The sequence below is a fragment of the Eleutherodactylus coqui genome, chromosome 1 (genome assembly GCF_035609145.1).
Source record: "Eleutherodactylus coqui strain aEleCoq1 chromosome 1, aEleCoq1.hap1, whole genome shotgun sequence".
Taxonomy (NCBI): domain Eukaryota; kingdom Metazoa; phylum Chordata; class Amphibia; order Anura; family Eleutherodactylidae; genus Eleutherodactylus; species Eleutherodactylus coqui.
Window position 1 is genome coordinate 522,203,079 of NC_089837.1, and position 23,719 is coordinate 522,226,797.

The following is a 23,719-nucleotide window of genomic DNA, read 5'->3' on the forward strand; positions in this document are numbered from 1 at the left end:
GCATTGTGTCTTTCAGTGATCGCCGTGTATAAGCGGACCTTTAGTGTGTATATGCACAATTACACACATGATACTAACTGCTGCTCACACCTCATTGCCACCATTTGCCCCTTTATTTTAAATATCATTTGAGGCGCTCTATCTTTTTTGAATATAAGTATCTAGACCTGAGGTGTAACTTGAAGCTGCCGGGCCCCAGCGCAAAATCTGGAACTGGGCCCCCAACTATAAAGCTTCATTGATAGTATAGCTTTGCAATATGGGGAAGATAGCGTTTATGGGCCCCTAAGGCTCCTGGGCCCAGGTGCGACCGCACCCTCTGCACCCCATATACTTACGCCTCCGATTTAGATGATATTTTAGGGGATATTACCCATCGGGTAAATGTTGGGTATTTTTTGTAATGATTATCAGTTTACACCAGATAAGCCAATCAAACAGCATTTTTGTTTTTTAAAGGGGAGCTGAAAGTGACTAGTGAACAAATTCCCAGTTGCCATCTGGTTGGTGGCCATGTTTACATGGAACAATCGCTTACATTTATTCTATCAGCGACTATTTGTCCCATGTGTAGCCACCTTAGACGCGTCTTCAGGGAGATTATAGTTCTATGGGCTTTAAAATGAAGAAATCTTGAATACTCCCCGATCCCGGCGGCTCCCTAGTGGCCGCTGCATGGAACACAGAAGCAGCGGCGGGCGATCACGTGTGTTAGATTTTACATGTAGCCACTCGAAGGCTTCAGCGGTCATAGAAGAATCTTCGCTGAAGCCTGCAAGTGGCTGAGCGGTCCGGTGCACAATGTACGTCACATGACCGTCCGCCGCGTCTTCCGGGTTCTGTGCGACGGCCACTGGGATAGGGAAGTGGTCAATGTTACTTCATTTTAAGCCCCAGCATATCATTTTAGGTCAGGTCATTGGACAAACCCATCTGTATCCAGCCACATGGGTCGGCCTCACTGTCTGCGCTCTATGAGGGGGGGGGGCTCCCTCAGCACCCAGGAGATAACAAGACCCTGTTGTATTATAGCCGAGGAACAAAAGGCAAAGTGACACAAACTTGTGAAAGTGGAAGGAGTCATTTAGGTCTACAGTGTAAACTGAACAAAAGCTCCCTGTGTGAGGCGGCAGCCGGGAAGGGGGAGGGGGCCCTTTAATTCCTTTACTCTGCCCAGAATACAAATTATTCCTTCCTCTGTCTCCACCATCCACCCATCATTTATCTCCATCTAGATGGACTCAATGCTCAAAACAAGGGGAAGAGAAGATATATATTTATATACTTTTTTTTTTTTTTTACTATGTCCAATAGTTTTTGGGGTTTTTTTTTGCACTTTTTTTCTGCAGTTTATCAAAAGGATCAACAAAAAACAAAAATTTTCTTCTGGCAAAAAGCCAGGCAGCTGAGCAGAAAACATGCGGACTCCATTATAGTAAACGGGGTGCGTTTGGCGAAGTTCAGTCCCATCATGAGACCGCTATTCCGCTCGGGAAATCTCCTTTCTGGCTCCCCAAACGCAACAGGAAAATGGAAACCCAAGTGCAGCTGTGAAGCCCCCCTAAGGCTGCCTGCCCACGGGCGATGATCCGGAGGTGATAAACTGCCCGCAGATCACACTTTCTGAAGCTTTCCATAACATTACTATAAAAAGCGCAGTGCCGGCGTCCACAAGTGAAGAATCATAGCGATTCTCTGCTCGCGGGATATAAAATGCAGCATGTTGCGATTCCAGGCGGTGAGCCCATCTATCGGCTCACCGGAGACCTGACAGCGCTCCCCCTCCTGCCCTACTGACATTCCACCTCAGCCGTGGACAGGGGGCCTTCCTTCTCCGCTGAGCTTTCCACAAAGAGGAAATATTGGAGTACCCCCCCCCCCCAAAAAAATAGAGGTAACCCACAGCAGGTCCACTCACTTTAAGGCCGCCTTCACACTCCCTGCTTTTTAGTGCGGCGTCCCAAGCACCGCAGTAAAATGTCGGCATTGATTTCAACGGGGCCTTGCAGACCAGAGCGCGAATGCGACATTTCTAACGCTGCACTTTGAGCGCCGTCTGCTCTACTTGGTCGTTTTTGCATTTAGCACACCTCATCGCTCATCACAATGATGGGGATGTTAAATAGCGCTGGGATACACTGTACCGCGCATTCAAACACAACACAGTAAAATGTCAGCAGCAGCAGCCAGGACGGGCAGAGCGGCTGTGGAGCAAGCCTTAAGGTGCATTACAGGGCAGATTATTGGGCACGAACATTTGTCCAGAGGTTTCCCCAATAATTGCACCATATAAGGGGCAGAAGACCAGCAGACCAATAAACGCATCTACATCTTCCCGTGTGAACAGGATAATGTACAGCTGACCAGTGATCACACACGGCAGACTGGCTTTGAGGACCATAGAGCGAACAGCAGTGAATGAACACCCAATGACATCTTGAGGGGCCCTTATTAGGGTTTGTTCACACTTCACTGGCTTTTTAGATTTCCGTTTCTCTGTTCAGTTTATCTGCTTCAAAAACTGATCTGCCCCCCCCCCCCCCCCCCATTGATTTAAATACTTTGTTTGCATCAATTCAGTTTTACTTCAACTGGAACAAATAGCGCAGCAAAAGTTATTCCTCCCTTTCTGAAGTTTAGTTTTGCTTCAGTTTTCAAAAATAAGCAGATTACAACATATCCTGCTGCTGTGATCTCTAGCAATCCTCTATACTCTGCAGGGGGATTGAACACTTGTGTCCAAGCTTCATCAGTGTCCCCACAGGAGAAGCGAAGTATTACACGGTACCCATTGAACTCATGACTTCACATCCTCCAGAGATGCTCTATGGGACAGTCCTCTCTGGCTAATCTACGGTTCTGCATGAGGGACAGCCGCTACTACACTGTTCTTCCAAGGATGAAATATGCCGGAGCTTCTCGTAGCAATCCCTAGTCTACATATAGTAAATATTTCAGATGAGGGTCCTGCACAGCGCCCACCTGGAGGTCTGTCAATCAGAATGTTCCCATTTACCAGAATAGCAGGGATGTAGTTCGCACAATTCCCCTACAGTCTGCTGAACCCTGGCAACAGTTTTACGAGTTTTCACCCCCCATAAACCGATCTTACATGTTGAACAGGGGCCATAAACAGCGGGGGCACCTAGTATTCCGGCCCACACGGGAGAGCCAAGACTGGAAGCTGCAGAGAGGCTCACGGATAGTGCAGACGGGACGCGAGCAGCGGTCTGCGATAGCGCAAGCAGCAGAAAGTGTGGGAAGAGCCGCTGCTGGGAAGAAAGTTTGTCAAAAACTTTAATACTTTTTTTATTTTACCATTTAAAAAAAAAAAAAAAATCTATATTTTAAGATGCATTTGCTATGGGGGAGAGGGGATTTATTAAAGCTGGTACATAGGAAAGGAAGTGCAGCTGCAACTTGTCAGGATTCCAGATCTCAACAGTATCCAAGTAATGGAGGCTCATGGGCAATTGTCCTTTCACCCGCCCTATAATCTGGCCCTGCTCCGGGGTGTCCCCTGCTGCCCCATTGCAGATTGTAAGGCTATGATGCATGAAGTGTTCCAGGGAGGCCACAGGTCAGGTAGCATGTAGTGGACACGGATGGTGAATCTTATAAGTCAGCAGGGAGTTTTTTAGATCATGAACAGCTCCGTCAACCAGAGAGTAAGGGCCTTTTTACACAGGATGACCTGCTGGGTGGAGATGCCCGACTGGTCGTCTCTGCAATAAGTGTTCCTGTGCTGTTAGTGAATGGAGGTGGAGCGGGTTGGAGATCATAGCGGCCCACCCACCTCCATTCACAATAAACAGGCAGTGGTTTATAAGTGAATGACTGCCTGTTTGCCCGCGCCCATCTATCATTCCGTTTTCTGCACATAGAATGAATCCCCATTAGTCGTTCAGTCGATCCCTGCATTCCCACTGGACAATTATCATTCAGATTCCCGCTGTGTAGGGTCTCATTCAATGCTTCTAGGGTAGAACAGCGCTGATGATACAAGTAGAACAACCAGTCATGGCATCATCCACAGGACTCCTTATACATCGCCTCTAAGGCACGATAACTGCACATAAGGCATAGCCTCCTCTTGACCAATACGGCTGGATTTGGCTGGAGCCACTGGGCATCGAATAAGAATGGGGTTTGTTTTTTGTTCAAAGGCATACGGAGATACAGTAAAGGTGCCCATACAACGTCAACATTGGGTGAACTTGCATTTGTCCTAGTCACTTCTGTAGATTCCCCCATAAACCTGAGGGCTTGATTCGACCAAGTGGCCATGTGATCTCCATAGGTAGAGTAGAGAAGGCTGCCGCCATCAGACAGCTTCGACAGCGGCTTATTTTCAGTAAGAACAAAATAATCAGGTGTGGAAATTGAACTTGCCTGAACCTTCTGTCCTCCAACATCTATCGGGTGAAGAGTCATCACACCGCCTACACACATACGGTAGTTGGCTGGTTCTTGCCAGCTTCTTCCCAATATGATGCCATGCGCCTCAGAAAGGCTGATGGACAATATAAGGCATCCTATCTTTAAATACTTCAGTGTAACAAAGGGATCGCACCCCTTGTGGCTCGCTTTATATACACTGGTTGTGTCCCGTTCCAATGGCCATAGCCAAACAGGAAGTGTTTTTCTGTCTAGCGCAGGAAGGCATCAAAGCCGACGCGATGAGCGCCTTGAACCGTCTCGTAGACCACTAGTGCTGGCACCAGTTTACTACAGTGTTGAAAAGAAAAAGAGCTGGGTATGCGAGAACCCGACCTATGCTATTCAGTTGCCTCTTCAGAACCCTGCCAGTCCTTGGACACTCCCATTAGTGACATCACTCCCTACAACGATGACATCACCCATGGCTCTAACCCCAGCCAACAAATACTTAGCGGATTATCGCACTTCATCATGACTGGCAGCTGACCTCCGGCAAGAAACCCCGTCACATAACGCACATTCAGAGCAGAATTCTTTGGGCGAAACACATTTAACATTCACCCACCAAACCGTTACAGGATTTCCTGTGGTCTAATCAGTCAGGACAGACGAGGTGTCTCACTGATCCCTTATCACCAATCACATGGGTCTAATCTAAAGGCTTCTCAGCTACTTCAATGCCAATTATGTATGTTAATGAAGCCTTCACTGAACAATGGCCAATGACAATGCTATCAGCACCTCCCCCGCCCCAGAACGACTGATAAAACTGATTGTAACAATCAGTGAAAAGAGCCCAAAATGTGGGTGCCCCGTGCCCATTTGCACGCACCGATAATCGCTAAGACGATCGCCGATAAGCGAAGTTTCAGCGAGAATCGTCCAGTGTAAATGGGCCTTAAAACAGACAGACCCAGCTCCCACCATGGTCTCAATGAAAGGGAGGGACCTTTTAACCCCTGACAAGCCACGCGGTTATGGACAAAATTAAAACAACCCTAAATTAAAGTGGGGCTTCGTCCGGACAATGCCATAAGAAAAAAAAATAAAAAAAATAGGGCCTCATTTCTCAAAATGAATGGGAAATCTGGCCATTGCCCCGCTCCCCTCCCCCCCCCCCCATACTGTTCCGCTTGGGATTATCCTGGACAAGTAGATCGGGTTCATGCAAAGAACAAAAGTGGGCATTTTTGAGAGTTTTGTAGGAAATTCTGAATGAAGCTAAAAGTGTCCTGCAGAGACTTCACAGACTTGATAGGATTGGAGGGTCACGTCAAAAGGCTGGAGTCACAATTGTGCAACGCGGCGCTCCCCGAGTCAAGCCAAACCCTACAGATGAGCAGATCAGGCGACTCATCTGAGGGCAGAGCCGACCACTTCCCCATTGTTCATTACAAACCTACCTACCCACCTAGCGGCAGAACAAGCTGCACCCATAATACAGACAAGACGGACGCCAACCCCGGCTTATTGTTAGCCAGAACCAATCTGTGACGCTCGGCAGAGATTGCTCAGAGCCGACACTTCCACAAGCCGTCACCACATCGATGACTCACAGCATCCCATCTGACTGCTGCGCAGGTCAGACTGTGACTTATCTGCCTTCCAGTAGGTGGCGCCTTACAGGCATTGTGCATTTGCATACTAAGTTTCCCAGAGGAGCATGGCAGTGCTCTCCGCAAGGAGAAGATGTATTCTTCCCAACCTTCTTCCAGTTAGTCACATCCTCCGCTAGGAGAGAATTTCCCACCATGAGGGGAGTAAGATGTGAGGAGGAGAGACTAGGAAGGAAAGTACCGGGGTCACCCAGGAGGCCCCATGAAGGGTATGCTGGTAATGAGGAGGGGGAGGGGAGGTGGACTAGGAAGGAAAGTACTGGGGTCACCCAGGAGGCCCCATGAAGGGTATGCTGGTAATGAGGAGGGGGAGGGGAGGTGGACTAGGAAGGAAAGTACTGGGGTCACCCAGGAGGCTCCATGAAGGGTATGCTGGTAATGAGGAGGGGGGGAGGGGAGGTGGACTAGGAAGGAAAATACCGGGGTCACCCAGGAGGCCCCATGAAGGGTATGCTGGTAATGAGGAGGGGGGGGGGGGGGGAGGTGGACTAGGAAGGAAAGTACTGGGGTCACCCAGGAGGCCCCATGAAGGGTATGCTGGTCATGAGGAGGGGGGAGGGGAGGTGGACTAGGAAGGAAAGTAACGGGGTCACCCAGGAGGCCCCATGAAGGGTATGCTGGTCATGAGGAGGGGGGAGGGGAGGTGGACTAGGAAGGAAAATACCGGGGTCACCCAGGAGGCCCCATGAAGGGTATGCTGGTCATGAGGAGGGGGGGGGAGGTGGACTAGGAAGGAAAATACCGGGGTCACCCAGGAGGCCCCATGAAGGGTATGCTGGTCATGAGGAGGGGGGAGGGGAGGTGGACTAGGAAGGAAAATACCGGGGTCACCCAGGAGGCCCCATGAAGGGTATGCTCACAAATCTCAGTGAATAAAGATGGAATTTTCGAACAAGCACATTAACGATCGCTCATCCACATACAGCGATTCTCGGCCCATGTAAAAGCACCCGCAGCCTTTAGTCACATGACTCGGTAAAATGTTAGACGCGACTTGCAAAAAAGTGGTCCATCACGCTGTAGAAGTCCTCCGTAGCCATTTCTGGGTTCTGTGCGTCCGACAACCATCCACACTTACCACGAGGGTCGTCACACCACTTTCCCACAGTCCTCCGTGACCAGTCTACCGGCTACCAGTGTTCTTTCCTCGTAGCGGCACATCTGCCCATCAGGAAGCGGTAAAGTTGGGTTTCTGTTTAGCAGTGAACAAACAGTCTTTGTAGCAAGAACAAGGCTGAGTGTCCAGCAGAATACAATGACGGATCTGCAGTCCCATCCCCCACACTCCCTCTTTGTGGCCACCGCTGTCCGGAATAGATGAAAAGCGGATTTTTGGGGAATATTGTAATTCTAGAAATATGCTCTGGGGATCGCAGCTGTGAGATCGCGCTCGTGGCTAATGTAACAAGCCTGGAATATGTAATGACGGGGGTGGGGGGGATTTATGCAATGGGGGAAAGTAAAGATTCACCATTAAGCAATGGCCTGAACTGAAGAGGAGTTCTAGTACAGTGTAAGGTAACCACTTGGTGGCTCTAACTATTGGGGGATGGGCTGGAGAGGGGGAGGACTACCATCAATGTTACAGCCCACTGGCTTCTACAGCAAAGGAAGTTGCAAGTTGAATCCCAGGCGGATCATGTGGCCGACTGGATACATCATCCCGGCAACTTTCTAATATACTTGTGTTTAATCAGCATTTTCAAGATCTCCGCTTGCTGTTAGTGAATGGAAGCCTGTAGAAAACCCAAATGTTTAGTTCTCAGAGGATTGTCTAGTACAACATAGCAAACTGAGCTATGCAGCAGCACAAGTATTCTGTCCTGGGCTCCAAGCAGTTTCTCCCTCCACTGATACATTGTAACAAACCCTCTGGTTGTGTGATCAGGACTGGCAACCCAAGCAAAGTGGGGGATGCGTTTTTTGTTGCAGTTTTTTCAGCAAAAAGGGATACAAACTTTTTGGAAGTTCTTAAAACAGTTCCCTAATGACCTCCTAGTTTGCAGGGCCAGTTGCACTGCTGAGGGTTTGGTACAATATCAGCCTGAATTCCGATTTGTGCTGCTGAAATGCTTAGCGGGAGATGCCCAAGCCAGGGTACACACCGAAGCCGAATGAAGTGTAGCGGGCACTCAATGGTTAACAGGCATACAGAACACGTAAAAAGAACCGGCGCATGAAATACACGTGATGCTCCAGAACAAGCACAGTAAGGGCTCCGCGTGTTTTTTGCGTGTATTCCCAACGGTTTTTTAAAAAGAAGAAAGTCCCATTGATTTGATTTGATGTGCAAATACGCCAAAGTGCGCCAACGCCAGAGTGAGCCAGCTCTTACTATGGTAGAGCATTCCGGACGCGTTTCGGATGACATCACATCTGTAGGTTGTCAGTCTGTCACCACTATGTGCCTCCATACGGTTTGGGTTCTGAGAGAACGCAGTCCGTTCGCTCCTTCTCTCGGGCCGCAGATACATCGCCGGCTCCGTCAAACGAGAATCATTCAGCATGTCACATTCGCTGTACAAGTGAGAGCGACTGAACGAGCGCCGATTAACCCGAGCGATACGGGAGCGACATAACGATGGGTTTATGCCTGCAGATAATGGTCAAATGAGAAGTAAAGGATATCGCTTGTTCGCTGCCCCGCGGCCGGACTCCGCGATTATCGTTCCATCTAAAAGGGCCTTCACTTTTTACTGAAATGATACCGATCTGTATTTGCCCAATAGTGAAGAATATAAAGGCAAATGTGCAAGAAATGGGTAATGCTACTTTTTAAAAAATATGGCCGAAGAGGGAAAAAAAAAAAAAAAAAAAAAAAAAAGACAGCCATGCATCAGCATTTGCGCCATCTGCAAAATACGGGCCACATACACTCATCTGCAGCCGCCCGACAGAGGAAATAAATATCAAAGTTTATTGAAACACTTGGTAACAAAACAAACACTTAAGTCCCAATAATAAGGCCGACCGCATGTAACCCTGGTTACCAATAAGATACAAACAGCACTGGATACATCAGTCTTCCCACCAGCAGAGGGCTGATCAGGCCCAATGCCCGTATACCAGATGTAGCCTTTACTTCTCACCCATTAGGTCTGCTGAGTTCTGCACCAGCACCTTATTTTTGCCCCCGACAGTTGGAAATAGTCCGTTATGCCGACTAACCTGCCGTTTGTATGTATAGCAGTACTTGTGTACCACACGGGCATGAGACCCGATACACCATCAGTACTAAGGGCAAGGCATGAAGAGATTTATTTGTAGAGCGCCCACTTATTCCGCAGCGCTTTCAGCGCCCGGGGAGCACAAACCAGACGTTTACATGGGGTATTCAATTATTTGGAACTAATAGGGTGGGGGCGACACATGAGGTACAGGGGAGGAGATTTATAGGCACGATAGAAGATGTGGGGAGCCCTAGGGTGGGGCAGGGTAGATGCCTCCCCGAAGAGGTGCGTTTTTAAGGCACGTCTGAAGTTCTGTGCATCGGGGATTGCCCGGATGTTTTGGGGTAGAGCGTTCCAGAGGACTGGTGCTCCTCTGGAGAGATGTTACAGGCGAGCATGTAAGGAACGAGTCTAAGGGGCGTTTAGTCTGAGAGTGTTAGCAGAGCGAAGCGTGCAGGATGGGTGATGTACAGACAGGAGGGAAGCGACGTACGGTGGCGCGGCGCCATGGAGAGCTTTGTGGGTGAAGGTGAGGAGTTTGAATTCAGTTCTGTAATGTATGGGCCGCCAGTGCAGGGACTGGCATAGTGCAGGGGCATCTGAGAAACAGCTGGACAGGAAGAAGAGTCTGGCTGCCGCATTTAGGCCTCATGTCCACGGGGAAAAAAAAATCAGTCCCGCTACGGATTCTTCATGGAGAATCCGTAGCGGGTCCCTCCTGCCCGTGGACATGAGGGCTGAAAATAAGAATAAACTTACCTCTCGCCCGCTCCGGATCTTCCCTTCGCCGCGTCATCTTCTCTGCGTCGCGGCCGGATCTTCTTTCTTCGGCCCGGCGGATGCGCAGGATGACGTCGGTTGCGTGCACCGCGCATACGCCGGCCCGAAGAAAAAAAGATCCGGCCGCGACGGAGAGAAGATGAAGCCGCTGCAAAGGGAAGAACCGGAGCGGGTGAGTAAATTCCTATTTTGGTCTCCCGCGGATCCGGACGGCTTCCATAGGCTTCAATAGAAGCCCGCGGGAGACCCGCACAAATATGGAGCATGGTCCAGATTTTTTCATGCTCCATTTTTTTAAAATCACTTTTATTGACCATCCGCGGGTATTTATCTACCCGCGGGTGGTCAATGCATCCCTATGGGATGCGGATCCGCGCGCGGGAGAAGAGTTAAAATCCGCTGCGGATTTTAACTCTTCTTTTGCCCGTGGACATGAGGCCTTAGTAAGGATTGGAGAGGGGAGAGTCTGGTGCAGAGAAGGCCAATGAGCATTGAGTTGCAGTAGTCAATTGGGAATAGATGAAGGCGATAACGAGTGTCTTTAGCGTGTCCATGGTGAAAATGGCCAGGTTTTAGCAATATTTCTGAAGTGCACATGGCATGTTCTGGCCAGAGTTTGGCCTCAAGTTAAGGCAGCAGAAATGCAGTCCTAAGCTCTCGCTTATGACTTGAAGGTTGCGAGTTCAATCCCCCAATGGTTCAAGTAGCTGACTCAAGGTTGACTCATCCTTCCAAGATCAGTAAAATAAATACCCAGCTAGGTGCTGGGTCGGCAGCAAATCAGGAGCTAGGGGTGTGACAGGGGCGTTCATCTAAACCCTGTCAAACTGCTAGCTTCTGGTGGCATGAAGGTACAACAGTACCCAGTGGGACTGCCCTGGGATAGCAGACTGCTTGTACTATATAATTTTTGTCAACCCTGTTGAAATGAATGGAGTAACACCGCGTATGTGCGACCGCCGACCCATTCAATCTGGAGTCCCTGCGGCTGGGAGGGTGCAGCAAGTCCGTAGGAGAGGACATGGGACAACAATTCTTGGGATCAGTGGGGGTCTAAGTGGTAAAACCACAGACTTATGTCATATGTGGTATCCAATACCAGTCATATCGAATGAAGGGAGCCAAATCTGCCTGCAGATCACCAAGCGGTTTCTGTGTGAAAAACCAGCAAGAGCCGACACATCCGTCTTCTTTACCCCATGACACAGGTTTCAAATCCGCCCACGGAAAAAAATCCACATTGAATAAACTACCCTCTTAGATTTCGGCTGAGGAGCCACGCACAAGAACGCTGTGTGAACAGGCTCTAAGGGAGGAGACTCACGGTGCGGCCGGACGCATGACCTTCCAGTGATTCATGTGGCCACTGACCACTGCAGGTAGGCGATTGAAGTTTACTTGGTTGGTCATTTGTGGGCAAAGTGGTTGTCCACCCCTGATCTCTGTGTGCCCCAAGCATCCATCTCCCTCCTGCCTATGGGCATTGCTACAGCAGGGCCGACACTCCTTTCTCTCTTCATTACATCCAATGCACTATAGTAAGCCATAGATGTAGCTGAGCCGCTTTCTCATCTTCTATAGATCCTCTTGATTGCCTCCAAAAGGTTAAATGACAACCTCAGCTCTGCTACATCATTAGAACACCACACAGAGGAACGCGCCCTACTCTGCCATATCGCCAATTCACTTCATTTGGAAAGTTGTGCAGCAGTTTGACTCCTGCAAAGTTTTGCCATAGAGCAGCCGAGGAGGAGGAGGGGGGACTGGTTAACGCAGCGACTGATCAAATTACTTGCAGCCGTGGCAATTTCAACTCAAGAGATGAGGAAAAAGAAATTAACCACAAAGGTCTTTACTATACAGACAACCAGTGGAGGGTCAGAAAGCACAACTCCCACCCTGCCCACATCATGATCCTGCAAGCCGACTGTCAGCTCTTGGGCCCTTTATATCACCACTAAAGTCCAAAAACTCAAAACAAAGGTGCGAATCCCATTTACTAATAAATAAGCAACATCATCATCCAACACCAAACCCGGGCAACACCTGAACTGTAGAGACAGCTACAGACTGCGCTGCCCTCACCGGCGTCCGAGCGCCACGCTAATCAGGGTGCAAGACTCCCATTGACTTCGATAAGGCCTTGCAGACCTGCGCGCAAATGTGTCATTTGTAACGCCACGCGTTTCAGGCACTGTCTGTTCTATTTTCGTGAGTTTTTTTTTTAACACCTCGTCACCCATCACAATGATGGGGCGCGTTAAAAAGCGCTGTCAAAAACACCAATCAAAGTCGCGGTAAAGTGCTGTTTGAAATGTGCTGTTTTACCAACGCTGTGTGCGGGAGCGGCCGCAGGGGTTTGTACAAATGCTGCGATTTTCCACCTCGTGTTTTTACTGCGGGCAGAGCTGCTTTGTACAGCGTTGTTGTGAGAGTTTGCTTGTGTTACCGTGTTTTTAAGTGGTGTGGAACGCTGTACACCGCATATTACTCACCCCACTCACTTCAATGGGCGATGCAGTCTGTTAAGAAGCGCTACAACACCACAAAAAAAAAAAAAAAAAATGATAGCACATACAGCGTTCGATATAGCGAATGGCTGAAACTCTGCGCTAAAACGCTCGTCTGAGAAGCCCCATTGAAATGAATGGAGGAGGCTTAGTGCAATTTGCGCTAAATGCTGTAATTAAACACCTGTGAGTGGCCTAAGGGTGGGTTCACACTTGCGCTGGGACCTTTGTTTGGAGGTTCTCCCACAAGATACCGAAAGAAAAACCCGTTGCATTCAGCAATTTTACTTCCAGCTAAAAGCCGGGCAGCTGAGTGGAAAGACCCCATTACAGACAATGGGGTCTGTCCAGCGCTGTTCGGTTCCTTCCCAAGACGGAGCCATTCGGCCACACGGATTCCCCTTTCTTGCTCCATGAATGAAGCAGGAAAGAAGAGCCGAGCGCAGATGTGAAGCCACCCCAACACCCCCACAGGGCTGGCCTAAAGCTGCACATACACCTTCAACAACTGGTGCATACGGGTGACCCGGGGTAAACAGATCGTTCATTCATGAGCTAAACGTGTGTTTAGGGAGGTAAGCAGCTTATCTCATGTGGAACAATAGCATCAGATATTGAAAAGTACCATCCCTGATCCTTCTCCCCCCCCAAATATCATCTGTCCAGGAAGGTTGAGCCGCTCCCAAATGCATTAGAGAGTCATCCATCCCGCTGTCGTCAGTGGGGTCCAATGACTAACCTCACCTTTTGGGTGTGCCCAACAGGGTGGAATATAGAGATCCGCAGCAGATCTGCAGTGCAAAATCAACACTATTTGGTGTAGATTATTACTACGGACCTTGAAGCAGAGAGCGCCCCCTTGTTTATAGAGATGGAATCCGTACTACAAATCCGCTGCAACTAATTGCCATGCTGCACCGCATGTCGATCTCCAGCCAGGAATCCCATTGACACTGTTGCTATTGTACTGCTACGTTCACATGGAGGAATTCAGCACCCATTTATCCACGGCGCGTTCCGCCTACAACACTTCAGGAAAATCCAGGGCTCCCTGACAGCTTTTAGTACAGATCCGAATGCAGAATTTGCCCTGTCAATGGAAAAGATCCGCGTGCGGAAGCTTCTTGATGTGGAAGCGTGATTGTCAAGATCAGAATTCTGCAAGCGGATTTTGCCCATTGCCGGGGCAGATTCTGCATGCGTGTCAGCAACAAACCGCAGCAGAAAACATACCCCAATCTGTGGACCGTGCACCCTGTATGACATACCCCTACTCTGACCGCACATTCCCTATCCCATCCCCTTAACTGATCACTTTCTATGGCATTAAGGGCCTTTTAGAGCAGCTGAATGTGTGGCCCGACATAACGAGCGCGGACCGACCGCCGGCTGATCAACAGTGCAGAGAATCACCTTCTAGTGACGAATGATCACCAGTAGGATCGCTCTTCCTCACAGACCCGCTATACATCTCTGTTCAAGGTACTGCCAATCAGCAAAATAGTCACGTTCACCAATTAGCCGGCCGATCATCGGTCCTTTCACACGGCCCAATTGTCAGGCGAGTCTTCGGAGGTATATGTGGGTCACATAGTCCAGGACCTTTCTGGGCAGATTGGTCACAGACAATTATTGGGGAAGAGCGGGATCACACGGTGCAGATGACTTTTTTTAGAAAGCCGCAAACAGATATACAAACTCTCCATCTGTTAGGGATTCCAGTCTCCTGCTTCATTCGAGAGCAAGAAAGGGGAATCTCTATGGCCAAACGGTTGCGTCTCTGGACGGAACCGAACAGCACCTGACGGACCCCACTGACTAATTGGGTCCAACTGCTTTCCATCTTTTGGACGGAAGAAAAAGCACGACCTGCAGAGTCTTTTCGGGTCCTAGTTTATTCACGTTCCTATTGATTTCAATGGAACCTTAAATACATTGCATGGCTACCATGAAACTCGCATAAGAGGATTGGAATGTCACAGAAGCAATACCTGAAAATTTCCTTAATCCGTGGTTAAAACGAGTGTTGCTGCCGAGTGCAATATTGGGCCAAGTTTAGACTAAGACACAGAAGATTCTGCACCAAAATCCACATGATTCATGCAGGTTATGGAGTGGAAAGCTGCAGCAGATTGATTAAGGTGCAGCTTGTAGAAATATTATGTACATGAGAAAGGTCCCCATTTAACTGATAGAAATCACATTTGACTCCCCCCTTAAAGAGAACCTGTCACTGACTTCAAGAACCACAAGCTAAATTATGATGCTCATGGGGCAGGTTCTCAGGAGCCCGGGGAGGTATTTTTTTTTATACTTACCCACCTCCCAATGTCTGTACTGTCACTCCCAAAAGTCGGCATGTGGAACATGCAAAGCTGCAAGGTATGTGCACTCCCATAGAGATCAATAGCTGGTGGCAAGTTCCCTTTAATATATAAAGCAGACTATAATGGGTGCTAACTGCCAGACACATGGTGCCGCTTAAGGCCCATTTACACGGAACCATAAATCGCTCAAGATTCCGTTTGAGTGACTGTTTTGAGAAATCATCTTTGCATAATACTAAATAGCCAATTAGCTACTAAAGAGTTAACGCAGGCAGAGCGGGATACCACAGCGATAGCTCCGAGAACAAAGCAGCTGTTTTGTATATTCAAACAGCTGCACTGTTCTCTGAGCTTTCAGCTGGTGTCCCGCTGAGAACTGCCAGTGGGATACCAGCTGAAAGATTGCCATCAGCACCACCTGCTGGCTAGAAATGAGCAGTGAACAAACAGTGAATGATGGCTGCGCATTTAGATGCAACGATTACTCAAAGGTGGCTTTTGAGTGACAATCCTGTCTAAATGGGCCTTTAGGCCAAGTTCACATCTGCATTCAGAAGTTCCCCTGCAGATCCGGCATAAAATGCCAGAAGAAAAAGTTCTGCATGAAGGACTTTCAACTGGTAAAATGCCAGGCAGCCGAATGGAAACCAAAGTGACCCCTTCTAGTCGGTGGGGTCCGTTCAGTTCCATCATAAGACTGATCCATTTGGCCAGGGGATTCCCCTTTCCTGCTTCCATAACGGAACAGGAAAACAGGACCCCGAACGCAGGTGTGAACATACCCCAATGTCCAATGCAAGGAATAGACTCACAGCTGTTTGGAGCCTCTGGCATAGATAGTCTAGCGCTCCCATACGATGTAACGCAGAACGCTGTGTCACTTGTGCCGTGAAACATTCAAAGGGCATAACGGAAGCTGGACAGACCCCATTATAGTCAATAAAGGCCATTCTACACCCTTTGGGTCCATCAGAAGGCAGATCCCACTTTGTTTTTCCAAGCCAGAAGAGCGTAAAGTTTAGTACAGATGTGGACGCAACTAGTCAGCTCCAACTTGCTGGAACGCATGAACCCGGCTGAGCCAAGACAACTTTTGGGGTTATTAACCGTTATTCCCTGCCAGGTACTCCAAGGACAAGAACGGTCTATAGTTAATAATTTATGGATGCCAGGTTATTATGAAACCAGAATAAATATTGTATAGGTTCAGAGTCCTAAGAAGTCACATCAGTGCAACGTGAATGGCAACAACTGGATACAAAGTTGCAAATGATATTTACTAACACTCAAAACACCCCCAGACATAAGGAAATACACAGGTCATGGCTGGTGCCTCCTACCTCCAATGCATACAGCTGCTATGTGCCCTATAGGGAGTAAATGTAGTGTATAGGAGGAATCTATGGGAGCTAGCAGGGGTTAAATGTAATGTAGAGAAGAGGGGAGATAGACATGCGAGGTGCTAAGGAGTTAATTGCAATATATATTAAAACGTGAATTAATGCTAATGAAGACATGTAGGGGTTAATGTAGTCCATGGAAGGTAGAAGAACTATGATCGCAAGGGCTCAGTCATGGACGTGTTTTCAGGCCGTATCACGCCCTCCTTTTTCATACACGTGTGTAGAAAGACAGCATAAGCCCCACTGACTTGCATTGGGGTATTCAAACATGCATGTGAAAAAGATTGCCGCATGTCTTAGGTACGCAAAAGGCCCATTCAGGTCTATTGGGTGCACAAACTACATGGCCAACTCGCATGTTACATGCATATTGGCTGTGGGGGTTTTTGCATATGTTGCTAGGAGACAGGTTGAAAAAAGAAAAAAAAAAAAAAGGGTAACAAATTTGGCTCTCCTGTACATGTTAAAAAAAAAAAAAGCCATGAATACGGATGCAACACGTGCGCAGAAAAAAAAATGCATATATACACAAAGTAACAACGCTGTGTAGTTTACAAACAGAATATGCATATGTCCGTGTGAATGAGGCCCAAGGGATGCATAAGGAGCTTGCACAGAAGTTGATGAACTCACATGCCTGCCCATCAGGGGTTAATACAACATATAGAGAGTGCAGTGGAGATAGTAGTACAATGTGCAGAAGTTAGAGAAAAGTAGGGGAACCCCTGCCTCCAATGCAAAGGTTAAACTTAATGTGTGGTATGTAGGGGTTAATACAATGCATAGGAAGAGTGCGAAGGACAGTACAGGCATGCACTGCATTAAGGGGTTAATACAATGTATAGTAATCAGTGCAGGGATTAAAGCAAGTTTATAGAAGAGATACATATGAAATTAAGTGAACCCCTACAAATGTTAAACAGTGTATAGTAGCTTTAGTCCACCCATATGTGGTATGCAGGGGGTTAAATTCACACAATGTATAGGAATAGTGCAGCTATGTGTGGATAAAGGGTTAACCCTTTACACAGGAAGCCTGGAGTTAGTAAAGCCATGTGTGGTCTCCAGGCTTTAAAAGTCCTTTATAAGAGGGACTGATGGACATTAGTGATCCCTCTGCTTGGTAACACAGTGTATAGGAAGAGTGTGGCTAGTAGAGGGTTAATCCAAGGTATAGGGGGGGTTACATTGTGGTTAGGGAAGGGTTACATGCAGTGTATAGAAAGTTGGTGAAGCCATGGCAGTGATGGAGAGGTTAATCCAATGTAAAGGAAGCATTGAAGTTAGTGGAGCCATGTAGGGGTTAATCCAATGTATAGTTAGAGTGCAGCAAGTAGAGGGTTAATCCAATATAAACGAGGGCTGCATTGAAGTTAGTGAAACCATGCAGGGGTTACAGGTAGTGGGCAGAAAGTTAGTGGAGCCAAGCCAGTGAAGCAGGGGTTAATCCAGCGCCTAGAAAGCATTGAAGTTAGTGGAGCCACGCAGGGGTTAATCCAGTGCTTAGGAGGCATTGAAGTTAGCAGGAGACGGCAGAGAAGTGTCCCAAGGCAGGCTGGAGCTTGTAGTCCTCCCCCAGCACAATGAGGGGTGTCCAGGGCGCAGCCGCCCAGCGCCTCTTACCTGCACGGAGCCGGATCCGGGGAGCAGCAGGGTCCTCAGTCGTGTGTCATCCTGTGTGCGCGGCTCTCCTTTATAGGCTCCCTCCCCGGAGTGTGAGTGCTGCTGCCTGTGGAGTCAGCCCTGCATTCTCCTGCACACTAGTGGAGTGCCTGCTCATAAGGGAGCGTCTGCGAAGAGCGGGGCTGGGGGGAGGCGCACACAGCGCTGCCCAGGCACCGTCACCACGCCGGCTCTTTAACCCTTCACGCGCACCACTTCTTTTTTTCGATTTGCTTTTTTTTTTTTTTTGCTGTTTTTCTGCAATTTGAAATCTTACCAAAAGAAGAAAAAGTTTTAATAGAAATCCCCGACCAGGACGATCCCCTTCAATGCGGATTGTATGTTAGGCCACACCCCCAGCAATGAGAATGGGGACAGTTCATGCAGAGGGGCAAACGTTCTACATTAGGCTATACCCCTTTAATGTTAAAGCCCACACTTTGTGCCCCCTCAGAGTATTATTTGTGCCCCACCCCTACCCCGCTTACTAATAATACCCTAAGCATTACCCCCTCAGTGATAATGCCCTCACTCAAAAATAATGTCTCGCTCTCTAATAATGCTTAATAACAATGCCCCCGATCAGTAATAATGCTCTAGTCAATAAAAATGCGCCTAGCAATAGTAATAATCCTAGTCAGTAATAACGCCCCCACTCGTATAATGCCCAAAGTCAATATTAATGCTTCTAGTCAATAGTAATGCACCTGCTTAATATAAATGCTCCTCGTCAATAATAACACGCCCACTCTATAATAATACCGCTGGTCAATAATAATGCTTCTAGTCAATTATGATGCTCTTAGTCAGTAAAAACGCCGCTGCTCAATAATAATGCCTACGATCTATAACAATGCCCCATCTCAATTATAAAGCTCCTCGTTAAAAGTAATACTACTAGTCAGTAATAATGTACCCACTCTATAACCATGCCACTGGTCAATAATAATACCAACAGTCTATTAATAACAATGATCCAATCTATAATAATTCTCCTGCTCAATAATAGTGCTACTAGTCAATAATAATGCCCACGGTCTAAAATAATGTCCCCAGTCTATAATAGTGCTGCTGGTCAATAATAATGCCCACGGTCTATAATAATGCCACTGCTAAATTATAATGCTCCTAGTCAATAGCGATGTCTCTGCTCGTAAATAATAATTCATCCATGCTATAATAATGCCCGTAGTCAATAACAATGCTGCTGGTCCATAATAATCCCGCCGCTCTATAACCATGCCCCTGCTCACTAATAATGCTCCTAGTCCATAATGCATTGAGCAGGGACAGTATTATAGACTGCGGGCGTTGTTATTGACTCGAAGCATTATTATTGAGCATTTCTTCACAAAATAGGAATAAAAAACAACCTTTATCGACTTCGACTGAACTGAGCAAGTTGGCAATTAGTGCCAGACTGAGGAGAGGGGAGCCCAGGTATGGACGCGTCCACCGATATCTCCCTAGAGCACGTATTATTACCTCCAAAAATGATGCTACACTTAGGAGAGGCCCCTTCAGCGAAAGGCAGTCACCAGAAATGCTGCGGCCTCAGGGGTCTCATCCCAAGAGAAAAGCAGTAAAGGTGAAAAGGTGGAAGAAAATCTATTATGACCGCAGAGGCATCAGATATTGTGGCTCCCAAAGGCTACTTCACTAGATTCCTCTAGATTCTTGGTGGATACAAGCTGCTAGCCAGGCTGAGTAATGACATAGCATGACCTACCTCACAAAGTGCCACCATATATCTATAGACCCTCATCCTCCATGCAGACCCAAAGTGAGGGCCAGCCCAATGGATACTAACTAGGCATGACGCTCACAGATGGGCTCCAATATTATGTCAACGACTCTAGCTATGGTGGCTGATCTGATTACTGGCCAGCACTTAGCACTTAGCACTGACTTAGAATAGCCCATCTATAAGATATCTGGTGTCTATGGATTTACTCTAAATCATCAGTGGAAACCCAGACTGAGTGCCAGCCAAAGATGGGTACTTACTGTGCGCAACACCCACAAATGGATTCCAACTAGAGATGAGTGAGCATTGTCCTTAGCGAGTACCTGCCCGCTTGGAAGAAAAGATTCGGGTGCCGACGGGGAAGAGCGGTGAGTTGCGGGAGTGAGCAGGGGGAACCGGGGGAAGAGAGCGAGGGAGAGATCTCCCCTCTGCCCCCCCCGCGCTCTCCCCCGCAAGTCACCGCTCTTCCCCGCCGGCACCCGAACCTTTTCTTCCGAGCGGGCAGGTACTCGCTAAGGACAATGCTCGCTCGAGTAATTGCCCTTAACGAGTATGCTCGTTCATCTCTAATTCCAACACATAAAATAGGATTTGCGCGTTTCTAAGATGCGGATACTCATTCATCAGGAGTCTAAAGGACCATTTACACGCAACGATTATCGCTCAAAATTTGTTCAAATGATTGAAAGTGAGCAGTAATCGTTACGTGTAAACGCGCGGCCATCAGGCAGTATTCTTTCACTTGTCACTTATTGCTGAGTTTCAGCCAGCTTAAAAATAGTCATTAGGTAGTTCATTATTCATTCCCTTTAAATGGCATTCATTCAGTCTTTAAAAGACTAAAAGACTTGAGTGGAGGGGTGATTGTTAGCCCTGCTAAAAGACAATAAATATGTGTTTACTCACAGCAGAAGACAAGGGATTTCCTTCCCACTAAATTAAAAACCTGCCGGCCAGAGATTCCTCGCATAAACACTTGCCCACCTGAGCAAACAACATATTCAGTGTTTACTTAAGCTAATGTCCTGTCTATTGGTAGCAGGTAAGTCTGATAGACGGGACACTTTGACTCTCTATGTTGCTGGTTATCCGGGCAGTCACAATGATCTACTAAGCTTTTGTTCACTCCGTCTATTCAGCCAGATGTCGGGGCATGAAGATTGACTTACTAAGCTTTAGTGTATCCTGCCAGCTAATAGAACAGATAACATTATCTTCTCTACCTAGCTTTAGACTCCTGATGAAAGAGTATTTATCTGCATTTTAGAAACACGTTGAGTCTTATTTAATGCGCTGGAATCCATTGGTGGGCGTTACGCACAGTCAGCATCTATTTTGGCTGGCAGTGACTTTGGTTTTCCACTAAGGATTTAGATCAAGTCCGTGGATACATGGTGGTATTCTGAACCTTTTATAACACGTTGGACTCCATTTGTGAGTGTTACACACAGTAAGTATCCATAGACACCAGGTATCTTATAGATGGGCTATGCTAAGTCAGTGCTAAGTCTAGCCAGTAATCAGATCAGCCATCATAGCTAGAGTCTTTGACATAATATTGGAGCCCATCTGTGAGCGTCATGCCTAGTTAGTATCCATTGGGCTGGCACTCACTTTGGGTCTGCATGGAGGATGAGGGTCTATAGATATATGGTGGCACTTTGTGAGGTGGGTCATGCTATGTCATTACTCAGCCTGGCTAGCAGCTTGTATCCACCAAGAATCTAGAGCAATCTAGTGAAGTAGCCTTTGGGAGCCACAATATCTGATGCCTCTGCGGTCATAATAGATTTTCTTCCACCTTTTCACCTTTACTGATTTTCTCTTGGGATGAGACCCCTGAGGCCGCAGCATTTCTGGTGACTGCCTTTCGCTGAAGGGGCCTCTCCTAAGTGTAGCATCATTTTTGGAGGTAGGAATCCCTGCTCTAGGGAGATATCGGTGGACGCGTCCGTACCTGGGCTCCCCTCTCCTCAGTGTTGTATCTTTAGCCGGCACTAATTGCCAAATTGCTCTGGTTTTAATGTAAATCGATAAAGTTTATTTTTTAATCCTATTTTAATCCTATTTTGTGAAGAAGTTTTTGAGGTAATTAGGATTTTCTCTGCCTTCTGTGATTCCCATTATTATTGACTAAGAGTGTTAAAATTGAGCAGAGGCATTATTATTAAACAGAGGTATTATTATTGGCTAGGCCTAGGAGCATTATTATAAAGAGGGGGCATTATTATTGACATCAGGCATTTTTATAGAGTGGGGGCATTATTATTGACATGGGGCATTATTATAGAGTGGGGGCATTATTATTGACATGGGGCATTATTATTGACATGGGGCATTATTATAGAGTGGGGGCATTATTATTGACATGGGGCATTATTATAGAGTGGGGGCATTATTATAGAGCGGGGGCATTATTATAGAGTTGGGGCATTATTATTGACATGGGGCATTATTATTGACATGGGGCATTATTATAGAGTGGGGGCATTATTATTGACATGGGGCATTATTATTGACATGGGGCATTATTATAGAGTGGGGGCATTATTATTGATATGGGGCATTATTATAGAGTGGGGGCATTATTATAGAGTGGGGACATTATTATTGACATGGGGCATTATTATAGAGTGGGGGCATTATTATAGAGTGGGGGCATTATTATTGACATGGGGCATTATTATAGAGTGGGGGCATTTTATTGACATGGGGCATTATTATAGAGTGGGGGCATTATTATAGAGTAGGGACATTATTATTGACATGGGGCATTATTATAGAGTGGGGGCATTATTATTGATATGGGGCATTATTATAGAGTGGGGGCATTATTATTGACATGGGGCATTATTATAGAGTGGGGGCATTATTATTGACATGGAGCATTATTATAGAGTGGGGGCATTATTATTGACATGGGGCATTATTATAGAGTGGGGGCATTATTATTGACATGGGGCATTATTATTGACATGGGGCATTATTATAGAGTGGGGGCATTATTATAGAGTGGGGGCATTATTATTGATATGGGGCATTATTATAGAGTGGGGGCATTATTATAGAGTGGGGACATTATTATTGACATGGGGCATTATTATAGAGTGGGGGCATTATTATAGAGTGGGGGCATTATTATAGAGTAGGGACATTATTATTGACATGGAGCATTATTATAGAGTGGGGGCATTTTATTGACATGGGGCATTATTATAGAGTGGGGGCATTATTATAGAGTGGGGGCATTATTATAGAGTAGGGACATTATTATTGACATGGGGCATTATTATAGAGTGGGGGCATTATTATAGAGTGGGGGCATTATTATTGATATGGGGCATTATTATAGAGTGGGGGCATTATTATTGACATGGGGCATTATTATAGAGTGGGGGCATTATTATTGACATGGAGCATTATTATAGAGTGGGGGCATTATTATTGACATGGGGCATTATTATAGAGTGGGGGCATTATTATTGACATGGGGCATTATTATAGAGTGGGGGCATTATTATAGAGTGGGGGCATTATTATTGATATGGGGCATTATTATAGAGTGGGGGCATTATTATAGAGTGGGGACATTATTATTGACATGGGGCATTATTATAGAGTGGGGGCATTATTATAGAGTGGGGGCATTATTATAGAGTAGGGACATTATTATTGACATGGGGCATTATTATAGAGTAGGGACATTATTATTGACATGGGGCATTATTATAGAGTGGGGGCATTATTATAGAGTGGGGGCATTATTATAGAGTGGGGGCATTATTATTGACATGGGGCATTATTATTGACATGGGGCATTATTATTGACATGGAGCATTATTATAGAGTGGGGGCATTATTATTGACATGGGGCATTATTATAGAGTGGGGGCATTATTATAGAGTAGGGACATTATTATTGACATGGGGCATTATTATAGAGTAGGGACATTATTATTGACATGGGGCATTATTATAGAGTGGGGGCATTATTATTGACATGGGGCATTATTATTGACATGGGGCATTATTATAGAGTGGGGGCATTATTATTGACAAGGGCC

At 46.9% G+C, this 23,719-nt stretch overlaps 1 protein-coding gene across 1 annotated transcript in view; it reads right to left on the reverse strand.

The window, feature by feature from the left end:
- The window catches only part of TSKU (tsukushi, small leucine rich proteoglycan), a 36,001-nt gene extending 17,961 nt beyond the window's left edge, over window positions 1-18,040 (reverse strand). Inside the window, exon 1 of the mRNA XM_066588279.1 lies at window positions 17,870-18,040. The gene's annotated coding sequence lies outside the window, so the exon portion shown is untranslated. The remainder of the gene's footprint in view (window positions 1-17,869) is intronic.
- Between the last annotated feature and the right edge of the window lie 5,679 nt (window positions 18,041-23,719).